The sequence below is a fragment of the Triticum aestivum genome, chromosome 1D, assembly GCF_018294505.1.
Source record: "Triticum aestivum cultivar Chinese Spring chromosome 1D, IWGSC CS RefSeq v2.1, whole genome shotgun sequence".
NCBI classification, from domain to species: Eukaryota; Viridiplantae; Streptophyta; class Magnoliopsida; order Poales; family Poaceae; genus Triticum; species Triticum aestivum.
The window spans coordinates 475,074,444-475,088,363 of NC_057796.1; the positions used below are offsets into that span (position 1 = coordinate 475,074,444).

The window sequence follows — 13,920 nt, forward strand, 5'->3', positions numbered from 1 at the left end:
ATTGTATTTTGACATTTTCTTTGTAGAATTAAAGAACCACATGATTTGGTTTCTCTAGTTTCCTCTTTCTTTGCTTTGCTGTCTGTAAATTTCTTGTTTGGGGATCAACGGAAGCAAATGATGATAGCAAGACAGGGACATCAGAACCCTGAATTTCAGGTTAATGACAGACTACGTCTATAATGGGAATCTCTCTGATGTTTCTGATTTTCCCCAAGATAAATTGATCTGTTTTTATGTCTATTCTTTTTATTTTTTTAATTTTTCTCCTTCTCATTCTTCTTCAGAATCCAGATCTCTTTATTGTTTGTTAACTTTTGGCTATTCGGATCTTGGATGCGAATACTTCAAGCAGATCATGGTCACAAGATTGTTACATCATTGGCAACTGAAGCTTAACAACACATGAATAAGATCAAATATTTTGTATTGGAAAAACAGTGAACATGATCTTTAGCTGACTCAAGGCTACTTTTATTCATAGGAATAGGAAACATGGCGGATTGCCATACCTTGCCCATTTGAATCCTATGGATGCAAAACAAAAGGAATTGATCCAAGTGTTTGTTTGATGGAAGCATAGGAATTTTTCACACATCTTTCCAAGAGCTTGCAACTATAAAAATACTATGAATCACACAAGGCCTTATAAACATGACATTTGACTGAACATGATTAGACATTTTGACTGAAAAAACAACCTCATGATCTTAAACTGACTTGAAATGAACACGATCTTTAACTGACTGAACAATTGAAAGCAAATGCATCATAGTGGCACAGCTATTTATTTATTTTCATATATTTATAATTGTTCATTACAAACTATGAATAAATCCTCTGCTCTTCAGATGAGCTGAGGGGGAGGCTCTGCTTCACAACTGGAAAAACGGCCTGTTGTTAACAGTTTGGTCATCCTGAATAGATGAATGGAAACACCAGTCTGCATTAAACAGCATGGCGCTTTATCAAACTGTGCCTTGTTACCTGTCTTCTAGCACATTTTGTAGCATTAGACAATGTGCATATTTCTTTTCTTGAGACTTTATTTTTATTTGTGATTTTGTTGTTTGTTCCTGCATTAGCATGGCGCTTTATCAAACTGCGCCTTGTTACCTGTCTTCTAGCACATTTTGTAGCATTAGACAATGTGCATATTTCTTTTCTTGAGATTTTATTTTTATTTGTGATTTTGTTTGTTCCTGCATTCATTTGGTGTACGAGACATAATTTTGATTTCTTGATGTTTTGTTCAGTAAAAATTCAATTCTGGTGGTGTTTCACTTCTTTTAGTTTCTGTTCTGAGATTGTGTTTGGTCTGGGCTGGAATCTCCATTTGCAGCTAGTTTGGTTCAGCTGTGTGCGTGATTTTAAGAGGGTCTCCGAGGGACTCTCTTTAATCTTGTTAGCTTCATATTTGGCCGGTCCAGAGTGCCTATTATTGTGATGAATTTTTTGTTACGAGTAGTTAATCAGTTGCCGCCTAAGAGCTTTCGCCCTGCCAGGCTTGAGAGCTAATGCTGCTAATTCCTTCCTTGGATGTCTGAGCCTTGTGAAATCCCCAATTTATCTTTATTTCTATTTTACTTTGTTCTCTTCATTTCCTGATCTAATTATTCCGCCTTCTCTTCTTTGATGCTTTAATCTTGTTATAAATGTTGTTGTGTTTTGTTGGTTTCACTTGAGGAGCACTGCCCGATGTCCGCCCACCATTCTCTCGTTGGATCCGAGTTTACAACGCTCCCAAGACGTATTCTTGTAGCGCTTGCATAAATATGTCTAGATGGATCTTGGGTTACGCTTGCCCCCAAATTCCAGTTTAATCTCTACATCTTTTTTTTCATGTATTATAATTCTAGTTATTGTGGGATTGATTATTTAGCAATTTGAACCTTTGTTGGTGCGGTGATTATAAAACATTCCTCGTGCTGACGGGAAATCCCAACTACCAACAAACAATATATCTTCTGGTTTCATTTGATTCTTAATTTTGTTTTATGTTTATTTCCCCTGACTTTTTTTTTTCTGTTTGGACTTGAGAGCAAACGTTTATCTGTATCTTTCGAACTTGAAGTGTGAAGCTAATATTTGTTTGACTTGAGGTGTGGTAAGTTATCTATTCGTATTGCTGGTGGTGGCGATTGTACAGTGATTGTAAAACATTCCTATACACCCATAGATTCCTTGTTTAGTCTGTTTATCTGGTTTAATCTGTTTTTCTGGTTTCATCTTTATTTCTGTTTGAAAACATGAATTTCCATTTACAAGATAAACTCAGCTTTGACGCCAGTCACCAGTTCAGACTGTGGAGCACCTGAAGTCCGGCCATGTCTTTAGTTCATGGGCCGCCGAATTACAAGACCTTGGACAGCACTCACGAACTATCCAGCTCCTTTCGAGTGTGGGCATTTCCTTAGTTTCAAAGCATCCGGTTCTATGAAGCAGTTGAATCGAGCTCCGCATCCATAAAATGTAATTCATGTTGAAATAGAGATGTAGAGGTTCAATATGGCTCACATGAAAAATAGAGATCAGGAAAATAGAGGGAGTTTCTGGTTGGTGCTTGTTTAGTGATCGACACTGGCGATCAATTGCTTATAAATATCACTACTTATAGAGGGTTCTACATTGTGCCCTCCTCTCTGTTTGTCGGTATTGAAGACACGGTTTATCATTTGACAAATTTTTATCTGCCACAACTAAGTAATATATGGAAAGTGACAGCGATGGGTCATTTTACAACGGCAAACTGCTTTAGAGCACAAAAAAGAACCGCAGAAAATATGAATAGTGTTTGAGATCAAAATGAAACCTTTGTTTATTGATCCGTTGAGATTACAATATATATGCGCTGGAGAGGCGCAACGATCCTGGAGAGACGCGATGATCCAGAGGGGTTCCAAGCAGAGAGGAGAGAGGCGGTGGTTGCACCGGCTGTTCGGGCAAGGGGAGATTTTCTTCTAATTACATAATTAATTTTAACACACCTCCTAATCTAGGCTTGGCCATGTAGAATCGATGAGAACCTGAAATATATACTCACAAAGAGAGAGAGAGTGTAATGTGTTAACTCAAGAAGAGACTCCTCCTGATGCTTGCAAGTTCCTAAGTCGTCGCATATCAATTTCATGAACATATTTCTAGAATGTACAATTGGTAGACTTCGTAAATAAATCAGCAAGGTTGCTGCATGATTTGACTTGCAAGATGTTTATTTCCCCGCTTTGCTGAAGATCATGAGAAAAAACCATTTAGGAAAAATATGCTTAGTGATATTACTTTTGATATCCTGTTTGCATATGTGCAACACAGGGCGCATTATCTTCATAGATAATGATGGATGATTCTATCAAACCAATTCCACATGACATCTTCACATGGACCTACCATCCACCGCCGATCTCTCCTCTTTTACTTTCTTTGTTCTTCCAGAGAAAAATAGAGAGGGAAGAGAAAGAGTAGCAGGCCGCCATAGATCTGTCCCTCGCTGCGCTCTTATGGGTGATGGGAGTGTCTCGAACACGTTATCGCGCACGCCAGAACTACCAGAGAGCAAAAACAACAGAGAAACGAGAGGAAAGGAGGAGCAACTCGCCGACGGTGAGATGACAGGCCTCGTCTCCTTATTCCTCCGTCTGATCCGCAAAGGATGATCGTTGCTACCGTCGTCGCTTCCATGGAGTGGGTGGACTCCGGCGTTTCCGTCGCCAGATGCAGGCTATCCGTCGCGCTGTTGGACGCGGCCACCATGGCGCTGGTAGAGGCGTGTGTGGGGGTCACCACGCCCCTGGACACGGCCATTGCGCCGCCGAACGCGCCCACCGCGGTCACTGCGCCCTGGCTATGCACCCATGGGGTTCGACCCCTGGCTGGTGGCCGGCCCGAGTGACCCAATGGTGCACGGGGCTGCTGCCGCGCCTGCTCCGCCCCCCGGATCTCCGCCTCCACCCCTCCTCCACCGGCGGAGGGGCTCGCGTCGTCGATGCCTACGCTTGAAGCCGCGGCCGCTGGCCCGAGTCGCGGCCCGCCTGGCTACGCTCCGGTGCCCATGCGCTCCACGGTGAATGTGGAGGAGGCCCTCGCCTTCATCTCTACGCCAACTAGCGCCTCCGGCGTCGTCCGCCTCGGAGCCGGGATGGAGGGCGTCGACACCACCGCCCCCCCTCAGCAGGATATGACCGCGGGCTCGAGCAGCCTCGCGGAACGGCGCTTCGTTGCTGCCATCGACCGCCGCCCCGGTTCGTGGCTCCGGCTAGCCTCAGCCTCGCCAGCGCCGCGCCACAGGGAGCTCCTCACGACCCCATCATCGTCGCCTCTTCTTCGGATAAGGATGGCTCCTCGGTGCTGCGCCGGTGACCACCGGAGTCGCGAGGGGCTGCGACGGCCACTCCAACCGCCGGCGCTGTCGTGTAGGAAGTGGGGATCGAGCAGGAGAAAATTGACTATTTATTATAAAGTTTGTCAGACTTTGATTATAACTACAAAGTTCATTTTTTCTTGACAAAACATGGCTAGGGACTAGTTTGTGAGAGAAGATTAGTGCTAGGGAAAAAGAAGAAGATCCCACACGTCCCCTCGTATACATGTACAAGTACAAGGTTGGTGATCGGCCCATAACTATCGACAAGGCTAGATTTGCTATTTCTTTAGAGATTGGCCGTCATGTGTGGTTTGGCACCCCACATGATTCTGTAATTACCCCCCCATGAACATCATGAATTAATAAAGGTGGGGATCTTTACCTTAAAAAAAAAATCTATACCTAGCCGTCACAACTCATCAGGCAGCGCCGCCGCCTCCTCGACCCTAGGCAACGAAGTCATCGCCCGGTGCGCCGGCCGCCGGCAAGTCAGGTCCCCAGCAGATCCTAATGTTCAGGCGAACATCCGGCTAGCCGCTCACAATTCTTCTACGCTGTTTCTAATATCTCCATGTAAGTACTCAATCGTACTTGGCAGTATATGCCGCTATCCGCTCACAAGTCCGTCTAGTACTTAGTATGCTAATCTCTCCATGTACTTTGTAGTACTCGTAATCACAAGTCCGGCTAAGCCGCTCACAAATACGTAGCAGTATGCTACTCCCTCCGTCCCATAAGATAAGAACGTTTCTGACACTAGTGTAGTGCCAAAAACGTTCTTATATTATGAGACAGAGGGAGTAGCATGATGATCTAATCTGCTTAGAGTATTTTGCTATAGTCTTGATGCAACGTGTAGTCCATATCTAGGAATCTAATTTGGTCAGAATATTTTACTATTGTTTGGATGCAACGTAGTTGATAGCAGTTTATTCGTCCAGCAAGTAATTAATTGAAGGATTTGGATTCATACAACTTCGTCTGTACGCATGCATGCATCATGGTCATGGAACTAATTATTGCTTGCTGTCATCGGTAGCTCGTTAATAAGGAGGCTAGCTCGTTTGATTATTTTGTGTATTCTGTACAATGCAAATCGCTGCTCATGATCGAGACATATATAACATGCTTCTTCCTTGAAATTGCAACAGATTGAGGACTAGGAGAGTTAAGATGGAACCAATTAATAGGTAACGCCACCTTTTTGTCCCTCTACAATTTTATTCCTTATGCTATTGATTCCACATTATATGTAAGTACCACCTGATTGCGACCTTTATATTTTTCCTTGTCGTGTATGGCTAACAGTGATGTACAAGCTGGTAGTACTTCGGCCGCGGTGCCGATGACCTTCGGCGGGGTTGATTGGTCAACTCTTGTGATACAGGATGAAACAGATGATTCTGTTGTTCATGTGGAGGAGGACAAGATGTATGATTTGCTTGGTCTGAAAAAGGAGGATGAGAGTGTCAGAGTATTGCGCCAGGCTGATAATGATGCTAATGCCGCTCATGTTGATGCTGATATCAAGAATGTTGATGCCAAAGACATTGATGGTGCAGCTTTACCCGTTGATGATGGCACATCCGAGGAGCAGTTCACTGTCTTTGATAGGGATAATCCAAAGATGGTTGTGGGAGACACTTTTCCTTCAATGGATTCCTTTAGAATGTCACTCAAACATTATGCTATTAAGAAAGAGTTTGACATTAAGATTAATATTTCTCAGCCCAAAAAATATATGGCTGTTTGTAAGGGTTCTGAAGATGGAAATTGTCCTTGGAAGATTACAGCTAAAAAGAAGCAAGAGGGGAAAACGGTGGTGGTACGTACTTGTATTCATCCGTTGCTACTTTTGTTGTTCATTCTTTGTATAAAAACATTCCTATTTCTGTTGTCCAATATTTGTATAAAGTTGCTTTTATGTTTGTCCATTCTTTGTATAAATTTTAGTCACCTAGACGAATTAAAATCTCTTGTCAAAAACTATACATGCAGGTGACTGAGTTGGAAGACAAGCATATGTGTGCCTCTACTAGCAGGAAGAAAACAAGTACGGCGTCTCAAAGTTGGGTGGCTGAAAGAGCAGCAATAATCATGAAGAAGGATCCAGATATAAGTGCTATTTCCCTACAGAAGAAGCTTCAGAGCGACTATAATGTCACAATTTCATATGACACTGTGTTTAAAGGTCGACAACGAGCTATTGTTGATCTATATGGGAGCTGGGAAGAGAGCTTTCGATCACTTTATTACTTCAAAGCTGAAATTGAGTTGAGATCACCGGCAAGTATTGTAGAGATCGCCACGAAGTATAGACTCGACTCGACAAATAAACCAATTATGGACGGTAATATGCTTTTTGACAAGTTGTTCATTGCATTTAAGCCTTGCATAATGGATTTTTGAATGGGTGCAGACCATACATAAGTATAGACTCTACTCATTTGAATGGCAAGTGGAACGGGCACCTCGCTGCCGTTACAGCTTTAGATGGATATAATTGGATGTTTCCTGTAGCTTTTGGGTTTTTCGATGTTGAAACAGAACTAAACTGGACTTGGTTCATGACACAACTAAATAAGGCAATAGGTGATCTTCCAGTGCTGGCTGTATGCACAGATGCTTGCAAGGGGTTAGAAAATGCAGTGAAGACTGTTTTTCCTAATGCCGAGCAAAGAGAGTGTTTTAGGCACCTTATGGGGAATGCGGTTAAGAAATTCCGTGGTGAAAACTTTTCCCGCATGTGGCCTGCTGCTATGACATACAAGAAGTCGACATATGATTATCATATGAAGCTTGTAATAACCGAAGAGCCTAAGGTGTTGGACTACCTACAACAGTATCACAATTTGTTATGGATGAGGTACATTTGCTACTATTAGCAATTATTTATTTATTTTGAACACAATTTATTTTTCTTGTCATTTGGTCTCATCATTCAATCTCTTATTCTCTTATTTTAGGTGCATGTTCAACACGGATATCAAGGTGGACTACATACACAATAATCTTGCAGAATGTTTTAATAGTTGGGTTAGGAAATGAAGGATTTGCCTATCGTCCAACTTTGTGACAAGCTGAGAGAGATGGTTATGGAGCTTTTTAGGAAGAGGAGAAGGATTGGAAAATGCTTACAAGGTAAAATTCTGCCAGCCATCATGCAAGAACTGAACGATAGGACTAGAGGATTAGGCCATCTACAGCCACATGCATCAAGTGATATGAGTGCCGAGGTCACTGATACAGAGAAAGATCACACTAAAAGGCATGTAGTCAAGGCACTTGCACATGAATGTACTTGCATGGAGTGGCAACATACCGGAAAGCCATGTCCACATGCATTAGTTGTTCTAACTGCACTGCAGAATGTCAAATTGGAGGACTTTGTGGACAGTTGCTACTCTGTTGAAAAATTCAGGGCTGCATATCAAGGGGAAATAGAACCACTCACAGACAAGACTCAGTGGCCTATAGTGGATCCAGGTTTTGTTCTCCTAGCACCACTGCCGAAAGCAGGTGCGGGAAGGCATAGGAAACTAAGGATAAAGGGTGCTCTTGAGGGGGGTTCAGGTAATAAACCTAAGGTAGGTGGAAAAAACACATGCAAAAAATGCCATGAACTTGGGCACAGGGAAGTTGGGTGTCCTTACAATGGGCCGAAGAAAAGGTACAGTCACTTATCCAACTTTTGCAAAATATGTATGTTCTTTCAACCCTGTGCAAATAAGTGTGCGCTTTTTAGTGCTAGGAAAAGTAGGAGAAATGAGGCTCCATGGGAAGCTGCAAGTAGTCCTCGAGCTGTGACAAGGAGGTAAATAACTTGCTTGCTTTCTTATTTACAATATTTTATGTTGCTTTCTTATGATATAGTTTCTTTTCCTAGTCAAACTGCATTATCTCCTGGGCCAGTTACAAGGAGCCAAACTGGAATGTCCCCTGTCCCCTGCGAAGACTCCATCCAAATATCCTGCAAATTCAATGAAGAATCCTTCCAAAAAGCTCACACCGAAGAGGAGGAAGCTCGATCTGTGATATTTGTTTAGTCACTAGAGAGAGTCATTTGCGATGCAGTCATTTGCAAGTTCTGTGCTATCAAGTTCGTGACGTTTGAAGTTATTTTTTCAATAATTTTATGAGATGTGAACTCACCTCGATAAGTAGATGGTCAAGCATAAACTACTTATTATGTCTTTTCCTCATGCAACATTCTGCCGGATGGCACTTTTATCTGATATATCTTGTTATTTTGAGATACTCATCATTTGTTGAAATCATTATTGTGTGTGTTTTCATATATCTATCGTACGCCAACTGCCAGATAACTTGGCAAATCTAGATGCTGCTGTGTACGCATTGTTGGCCTCGCACGAACTGATCTAGAGGCCAGCGATCAGTTCGATCTTTTGTTTCCCTACTATAGTCGTAGCATGTCAATTGTCAAAAGTAAAAAAAAAATGAAAATCGTTGCACGTAAAATAGGATCGTAGCATCTAGCACTGGGCACCACGCTTTTTTTTTGTCTTGGAACGATGGATCAGTATACGACATGCGTGTAGCTATCAATGTAGCGATCGATGTGTATACGACCTGTGTACACGTGGGATCTTTTTCATTTTCCCTTAGCACTAATAATCTCTTACGCTCTAGTCCCTGGTTAACGTTTTGTCAAGAAAAAATGAACTTTGTAGTTATAATCAAATTCCAACGAACTTAATAATAAATAGTCAATTCTCTCATCGAGCAGGTGGTGCAGGCTTCGGGTCTCCGAGCCTTATCCGTAACCGCCGCTCCTCCTTCTTATGCGGTGAGGCTGCGGGTGGGCCGACCCCAAGGTAGTGGAGGCCCAGGCCCAGGCGCCTGGCGTGACCTCCACCCGCCTCCTCTGGGCTGGATTCATTGATTTTTTTTTCTTTTCTCTGTTTTATTAATAGTAATACTAATTATTGTATTTGTTTAGTTTTTAGACTCTATTTAGTACTGTTTAGTACCTAGATTGACTGCTACTTACATTTTAGTCATGTTCCAGATTTATTTTACATTAGGACTTGTGTAATTATTAGTAGGTGTGTTTATATTACGCAATGGATTGATAATATAAATAAAGTACCGGATTTCATGGAACGACATGTTCCATGTGTTTACCACATATCAAATTCTCTTTGAACATGTCTTTGCGGTTGAGATTGTTTTCCCCCGCATATCAAACTTGCAAATTTTTTAATGTTTCTCCCTCATTATATTTGGAATCACAAGGTAATGAGTTGGATCTACTGCTCATATGCAGAGTATCCCCTCTTACTATGACGTCTACGTTTTTGTCAGTCTCGACAAGCGATTACCTCCAACGTGTATTTCCTTATTAAATTGTAACATACACAAGGTAATAGAAACATGCACATCTACTGACATTGTCAGATTATGCAGCCTATTACTGTGAGATCTATGTGATCTTCAATGTGTTATGTTCACACAACTGAGGTTGAGAAATTTTTCAAGTTATTCACTTGAGGATCAAATCTTTGCATTCTTATTACATAACCATGATGCTCTTTAATTTACCGTCAGTACATTGATTATCTTTGGTTCACCCATGTAGGTCGAGATGACCGCCAAAGAGTTTGAGTAGCTTGCCCTCAATGGCCACAATTACCCTACATGGGCCATGGACATCAAGATCAGTCTTGCGTCCCGTGGGATAGCGCGTGCAATCCAGGCCCCCGAGACTCCTCTCCCGGACAGAGCCACGCCGCTGATAGAACAGCAGAACTATGCTGCTTTATTCATCATAAGGCACCATATTCATCCAGATCTCAAGTCTGGGTATTTACAGGAGGAATCTCCTAGTACTTTGTTTCTGGCCCTCAAAACGAGGTATGAACAGCAGAAGGCAGTAGTCTTGCCAGAAGCACTCCATGATTGGACTCATCTCCGTCTTCAGGATTTCAAGTCCATTAGTGAGTACAATCATGCGGTTCATAAGATCTGTTCCAAACTACGCTTTTGTGAGAAGGAACCTACTTATGCGGAGAAGATAGAGAAGACTTTGTCTACTATGCTTCCATCAGATCGGATCCTCCAACAACAATACCGTGCTTGTAACTATACTGTCTATTCCGAGCTTATTCACATGTTACTTCAGGCTGAAAAACATGATGAGATACTCGCTAAGAATGGCTCTCAGCGCCCAGTTGGGGCACAACCTTTACCTGAAGTTCATCTAAATGTCGCGGATAGACAAAAGTTTAATGGTACCTTTCGGGATAAACAATCCAATTTGGAGCATAGGCGAAAGCGTAACGGAAACAGGAGATCCAGAAACCTAGGCAAGGGAAAAGACACTTCAAAGCCCAGGTTTGATAAATCTAAGCTTTGCAACAAGTGTGGATGCTACACGCATCCTACTGACAAGTGTCAAATGCCCAAACATCTGGTTATGCTGTACCAGCAATCTCAGGGACGCAGAGCACCTCAAGGGAAAAGGTTTGAAGCCAACTTCAACCTTCATCCGCATAGCGCCAATGGAGCTGGTTGTTCGCACGATGTTCCTCCTGGACGGAGCAACGCCATGATTCCCCTTCCACCTGAGGATCCTGCTGACACGGAGAACATGTTGCTGGAGTACACCTCAAACGATGTGTTTGGCGACTTTGACTAGTCCCTCAATCTCCTTAGTGATCTACTTAATTATGTCCATTTGTGATGGTTGTAATAAGAACATAAGTTTGTTGTTGTTATATTTATATTATATTGTATCATCACATTTGATATAATAAGATTGTATTCTATGTATTAACATGAGGTTTTCTTATTTAAAAATCTTTGTTTTATATAGTTCTCTACGGGGACAATCCGATGGAAGAGGAATTATGCCTTGTGGACAGTGGTACCACAAACTCCATACCGAGGGAGATGAAATATTTCCAAACTCTGAAAAAGTTGAATGGAGATATTTTAACTATCGCTGGACATGATACGGTGATTGTTGGCACTGGATGTGCCATATTTACCCTCCCAAGTGGTACACAAGTGACAACTGAGGATGCTTTATTGTATCCCGATTCTTCACGTACCCTGGTCAGTTACCGAGATATCCGTAAAAATGGTTTTCACATTGAAACCCATGAAAACAACAAAGAGGAGTATCTACTCTTTACCAAAGATCACAGATATGGCAAAAAGGTACATGAGAAAGTTCCTTCTCTACCGTCTGGTTTGAACTATACGTACATCAAACCCGTAGAACATGTTTCATACAAAGTAATTTTTCAGAATGTTAACGCATTCCAAACCTGGCATGATCGCCTGGGCCATCCCGAAATTGGGATGATGATAAAAAATACTAGCAATTCCATTGGTCATAATTTTCTTGAGTCAAAATTTCCTCAATCTTCAGACTTTGTGTGCACATCTTGTGCCACGGGAAAGCTAATTTGGAGGCCCTCGCACCACAAAATACAAGTTGAACCACTTCAGTTTCTTGAACGTATTTGAAAGATCGTGGATGTCGCCTAGAGGGGGGGGGGGGGTGAATAGGCGCTTTAAAATAATTACGGTTTAGGCTTAAACAAATGCGGAATAAAACTAGCGGTTAATTTGTCAAGCACAAAACCTAAAACAACTAGGCTCTCCTATGTGCACCAACAACCTATGCTAAGCAAGATAAACAACTAAGTGATAGCAAAATATATAACATGAAACACTATGGCTATCACAAAGTAAAGTGCATAAGTAAAGGGCTCAGGTAAGAGATAACCGAGGCATGCGGAGACGATGATGTTGTTGGGTAACGTAGTAATTTCAAAAAAATTCCTACGCACACGCAAGATCATGGTGATGCATAGCAACGAGAGGGGAGAGTGTTGTCTACGTACCCTCATAGACCGTAAGCGGAAGCGTTATATCAACGCGGTTGATGTAGTCGTACGTCTTCACGATCCGACCGATCCAAGTACCGAAAGCACGACACCTCTGAGTTCTGCACACGTTCAGCTCGGTGACGTCCTCGCCTTCTCGATCCAGCAAGAGGGGCGAAGTAGTAGATGAGTTCCGGCAGCACGACGGCGTGGTGACGGTGTTGGTGAAGAACAATCTTCGCAGGGCTTCGCCTAAGCACTACGAAAACTATGACGGAGGATAAACTAGAGGAGACGGGGTTGCCGGCACACGGCTTGGTGTTTCTTGATGTGTCTTGGGTGCTAGCCCTACCCCTCTATTTATATGTTGAGCCTGGGGGTCGAAACTTGGAGTAAAAGCCTCCACAAAGTCGGTTTCACCCGAAAGGCAAGAGTCCTTCTCGGACTCTAGGGCCAGACGCCAGGGTTCCCGGCGTCTGGACCCAGACGCCAGGGACCCTGGCGTCTGGCCCCTGGACTCCGGAAAACTTCCTTTAGCGCTTTCCAAAAACCTCGTGGGCTTTCCCCTTTGGCCCGAATAAAGTGTTCTCGTGCCCAAACATTTCGGGAAACATCCGGAGCCCCTTCCGATGGATTCCGGAGATCAAACACTACTATCCACATATCAATCTTTACTTCCGGACCATTCCGGAGTTCCTCGTCATATCCGTGATCTCATCCAAAACTCCGAACAACACTCGGTCACCAACATACATAACTCATAGTACTATATCGTCAACAAACGTTAAGCGTGCGGACCCTACAGGTTCGAGAACTATGTAGACATGACCGAGACACCTCTCTGGTCAATAACCAATAGCGGGACCTGGATGCCCATATTGGCTCCTACATATTCTACGAAGATATTTATCGGTCAGACCGCATAACAACATACATTGTCCCTTTGTCATCAGTATGTTACTTGCCCGAGATTCGATCGTCGGTATCTCAATACCTAGTTCAATCTCGTTACCGGCAAGTCTCTTTACTCGTTCCATAATACATCATCCCGCAACTAACTCATTAGTTGCAATGCTTGCAAGGCTTATAGTGATGTGCATTACCGAGTGGGCCCAGAGATACCTCTCCGACAATCGGAGTGATAAATCCTGATCTCGAAATACGCCAACCCAACAAGTACCTTTGGAGACACCTGCAGAGCACCTTTATAATCACCCAGTTACGTTGTGACGTTTGGTAGCACACAAAGTGTTCCTCCGGTAAACGGGAGTTGCATAATCTCATAGTCATAGGAACATGTATAAGTCATGAAGAAAGCAATAGCAGAATACTAAACGATCGAGTGCTAAGCTAACGGAATGGGTCAAGTCAATCACATCATTCTCCTAATGATGTGATCCCGTTAATCAAATGACAACTCATGTCTATGGTTAGGAAACATAACCATCTTTGATTAACGAGCTAGTCAAGTAGAGGCATACTAGTGACACTCTGTTTGTCTATGTATTCACACATGTATTATGTTTCCGGTTAATACAATTCTAGCATGAATAATAAACATTTATCATGATATAAGGAAATAAATAATAACTTTATTATTGCCTCTAGGGCATATTTCCTTCAGTCTCCCACTTGCACTAGAGTCAATAATCTAGTTCACATCACCATGTGATTTAATACCAATAGTTCACATCACCATGTGAT

General features: G+C 42.6%; 1 non-coding gene and 2 pseudogenes across 1 annotated transcript; all 3 read left to right on the plus strand.

Annotated features, from left to right (window-relative positions):
* Positions 1–110: 110 nt before the first annotated feature.
* On the plus strand, positions 111–204 carry LOC123183856 (small nucleolar RNA R44/J54/Z268 family). Its single transcript, XR_006492845.1, has one exon. It is a non-coding gene; the product is annotated as a small nucleolar RNA R44/J54/Z268 family (small nucleolar RNA).
* A 1,074-nt stretch (positions 205–1,278) lies between these two features.
* Positions 1,279–1,386, plus strand: LOC123183842 (uncharacterized; annotated as a pseudogene).
* Positions 1,387–1,438: 52 nt separating this feature from the next.
* LOC123183725 (uncharacterized) lies at positions 1,439–1,551 on the plus strand (annotated as a pseudogene).
* The last annotated feature ends 12,369 nt before the right edge of the window (positions 1,552–13,920 follow it).